Source organism: Benincasa hispida, chromosome 5 (genome assembly GCF_027475165.1).
Source record: "Benincasa hispida cultivar pf3 chromosome 5, pf3_genome.v1.1, whole genome shotgun sequence".
Taxonomy (NCBI): domain Eukaryota; kingdom Viridiplantae; phylum Streptophyta; class Magnoliopsida; order Cucurbitales; family Cucurbitaceae; genus Benincasa; species Benincasa hispida.
The window spans coordinates 18,621,934-18,626,427 of NC_143482.1; positions in this window are offsets into that span (position 1 = coordinate 18,621,934).

Below are 4,494 nucleotides of genomic sequence, written 5' to 3' on the forward strand. Positions count from 1 at the left end.
AAACTTTCAACCGATTTAAGGGAAAATTGTGAAGGGATGGGTGAAAATCGTGCAGAAGATGAAAAATAGTGAAGAGATTTGAGGAAAAGTGGGAGGGTTGGCTTGGGGTTGAGGGAAAAATTGAAGAAGATGAAGAAGAAAAGAGACAGATGCAACGCTTTAATTTTGTTCTATCAACGCCCGATATTGTGCCCTAAATTCAATTTTTTTATTATTAATAAAAAATTAATCTTAGAATAAAAAAAATAAAACTAAAATATCTATCCTAAAGTTAAAATGGAAAAGAGAAAATAAAATAATCCTAATAAAATAAAAAGTAAAAGTTTTAAAACCTGGCTGCCTCCAGGAAGCACAAATTTTTAACATCGGTTTCTTGACGTTACCGCATCCTCTATCAAGGTCCCTTCTTGGATGAGTCGATATGGTCTGGTAGGGCCATAAGGGTTTCCATTTTCTTTAAAGAACCAGACGGGTTGAATTTTTTATTTTTAATTTTTGAAAATGGTGAGAGAATAACAGACTTTAAGATTGACTCAACTGAAAAGAAAGACTCTAACTCAACTGACTCGCGAGGTGAAGGCAAACAAAACTAAAAAATAAGAGGAATACCAGTATAAAGAACAGGGCGAGGCTTGATAGCCTCTAACTCTTTTACCTGAAATTCTTCTAAATTAAGCCCATGCTCATCCTTAACCTCACTAACTCATTCTTGTTGTGGCAGAAGATAAACTTCATCGTCCGAATCGGTCCACACATATTCCATCGTAAGGTCGAGCTCAATGCCACAAATGCGAGATGACTCTAAATGATTTCCTGCGCCCTTAGAAAAATCATTAGTACGTTCACATATTAAATAATCCAATGCCTTACCTTGCTCAGAAATTTGAGGGACAATGGGTTTTGCGAGATCATCTATGCTCATATCTCCGCTGCTCACCTCAGCATCCTCAGAGGGTGATTCACAAAACTCCTCCAGTTTCCTAGCCGATTTAGCAATTTAAGCGATTTGGTTAATCAAATTTTGAATTTTAGCTCTGACCTCATGTTTGAAATAGAGATCATCCTACTGGAAATTGATGGGTTCTTGAAAATAGTAGGGGCATTCCTACATAAACTCACTAGAGCGATTAGAAAGTTCCCTAACATATCCTCTAAAGAAATACCAGCGCGGGTAGCCTGATATGGCATTGGTAGCAACGGTGTTGGCTAGCTAACTCCTAAGGAGAATAATATCCACACTCAGGCCCATGCAAATTCTGAACCTCATATTAGCCAAAACTTGCACAACAGAGGTTAGTTCAGAAATTTGATTTCTAAGGCCATCAATCTCTCTTACCTCTGGTGATTCCCATTGCTCCGCATATGGAAAACCATACTTGTTGATATTTCCTAAAATAAAAGAACAAATAGACACAAAAAAGGAATATATATATATATATATATATTTGTTTTTAATGTTTAACAGCCAACTCTAACTAAAAGATATTAATTGTCTTGCCTCCTCGACAACGACGCCATCTTTTGTCCTGACTCGGTTCAGTGTCGTTTTATTCCCCGAAATGGATCACGAACCAAAAGAAAATTTGTAATAACATCGAACTACTCCTATTACTACTAAAACGTAGTAACAGTGGTAAGTGCGGGACCGAACCACAGAGAAGCAAAAATTTAATTTCTTTTTGGTATTAGATTTGACTGCGGGAAAAACAGTAATAACGGGCTTTTGGTTTTTATTTAGAAAGACGCAAGAAAAGAAAATTGCAAGGGATATATGGAACAGTAAAGGACTCGTTTAGTTCTCAGGTTAAGTGCTCATTCGATATAAATTAAGTCATTGTTATATGCCAAATAACTAATTTTCGAATTATGCATGCATAGCTACTTAATTTGATAAGAACTAATCAATCCCTACAAAGGCCGAAAATCAATTAATCTAAACCAAATCAAGTGTCCTAATCCATGGTTGAGGTTGGAAGACCGTGCCCTAACTGGCCTACATGCTCCTAGATGCAATTGGGTCCTTAGTGGCCATCAAGAACTAGAAACACATGCATGAAAATCAAGGATTCAACTATGTTGATTAAGTGTCAGGGAAGCCATGTTCAAATAATCAAGGTATTTCTTTAATTCACGATGCAAGGATTCATACACCTAAGCATGCTCATCTAATCTATGCTACCGGGGTAAATTCAAACCATGGACGATAACAAGGATACGTGCGAGCCTGAAATTAACTAGCAAAGACTTGCAATCGTGATAGGATCGTCAGTCCAACACACAAGAGCATGTCTAAATCATGCGAGATTAAAGAAAAACATAATTCTTAATTGAAAAACAAAATTGAACATATAACTCATTAAATTGGATCACAAATCAATTGTTCATTAGAGGATCAGTGGGACTTAAGGAACAAGAGGTAATCTCGAGGGTAAAATAGACATTTGACCCAACCATTATTACGAACAACCTGTGAAGGGTTAACTTACTAATCATGGTTATATCGAATGGACATAATATATCTATAGTGAGGGGAGTTCAACCACGGGCTTTAGTGGGGTGACCCATTAGTTAACGAATGGGGGTTAATTCGGTGTAATGAGTTTAGCTAATTAATTTCGGATCGTTGGAACCATTGATCTGTAGGTCCGCGAGGTCCCCTTACTAGCTCGTAAATGGATTAGCTTTAGAGTAGTGTGATAAGTTAATTTGAAACGTTCAAATTAGAATTAAAGGAATTAGTAATTATATAAGATATAATTACACGTTTAATATTAAAAATTAAACGGAATAGGAGAATTAATATTTAAATATGATTTAAATATATGAAGGTGAATTTGTGTAAAATTAATTTAATATTTGATATTAAATTAATTAGATTTAAATAAATTAGTTAAATAATTACTTATTAATTTTTTAAAATTAATAATATTTTAAATTTTTTTAAATCAAATTGATTTTTGAAATCATTTGAAAAATTTGAAAAGTTTTAAAACACAAAATGGAATGTTGGTTTTTTCCATTAAGTCTTCTACTTGCTCACACAAAACTCACCAATTTTGGCTTCAATAACTCCAAGCATGAGTTGTATCTCATGCAGCCATCTTCTTTGCAATATAGCCTACAATAAATAAAGAAGATTGGAGTGGAATTGAGGCATGCATCTATAGAATTTTTTGCTGAAAAATTCGGGTTGAAGAAGTTGTTCTTCAAGTAGGTTGAAGTAGTGAGCTCTTCTCCAAGTTCCTTTTGTTCAAGCTTATTTTGAGTCTCACAACTCAATCTAAAGCTCCAAGATCTTGAGGTGGTCTACATCAAGATTTAGAGAAGTTTGCAGCTAAAAATCAAGATTTGAAGAAGTTGTACAAATGTATTGTTTGAAACCCTCTTGTTTTAGTATGAGCATGCTTTAGTTACAGCCAAAATTAATGAATAGAGTGCTTATTGATTCTTGTTGCTTGCTGATATATTTCTAACAATTGGTATGAGAGCATCAATTAAGCATTCAATTTGGTTTAATTTTGGGGTGGTGTGTGTTTTTCATGAGTTATATGAACATGGTACATTGATATGGTTTTCTGAGATTTGGCATTTTATTTCTCTTTGATTTCATGATTAAATTTGTAATTGGCTCTTGATTGATGAGCTTATATGTGTTCTCAAGAATCTTTAATTTATTTGGAGTTATTAGAGTTGAAATTAAGATGTAATTGAAGAAACAAGTGAAGAAGGTCGAGCTACAGATTCCGGTTTTTTAGCCTTTGCTCAAATATTTTCGTTGAGGTATAAACGCTAGACGATTGTGTAGCTACGAGCACTTAACAATGTGAAGAAATGCTAGACGATCGTGTAGCTATGCGTTGATAAGGGGTAGAAATGCACGTTATCATAGTGCTAATTTCTTAAACAATGCTGGCTTGCGTTGATAAAATGTGTTAGATTGCATCCAAAAAATATTAAGTTTATTACATTGCGGTCGCATGGATTCATCGTATAGGAACAGTTGATTTTTGTATTTTTATGCAGATTATGCGTTGACGCAAGGCAAAAATTGCGATCAGGAAATCATTGGTCGAGTGCAGTATTACCGTAAGGCTTCGCGGTGATTGTGTTTGCAAACATTCGCTCAAGAAGGATTGCCGCAACTTGGTGGGCGCATCTGGGTGAAACGCATAATTAATTGCGATGGGACAAAAAGCTGATGACAGTCGAATCTGAATTAAGTTGACAGCCGCTAACGATAACAAGTACATTTAGCTTTTCGGTGACAAATATTCGGCGCAACAATCAAGGAATTGAAGCCATCCAATCTGTGCAATTATAAGAAAGAAGCCACCTTCACCCCAATGCTTTATAAATACCGGAGGTATCCTTCAAAAAAGGGGTTCGAAAATTGATAAGTTCGGATCGCACGTCTTTATTCATAGTTTTCCTTTCTATTTTTAAGGTGGAGCACGAGAAGAGTAGAGACGCCGGAGATCGCTCAGGGCAACTCGA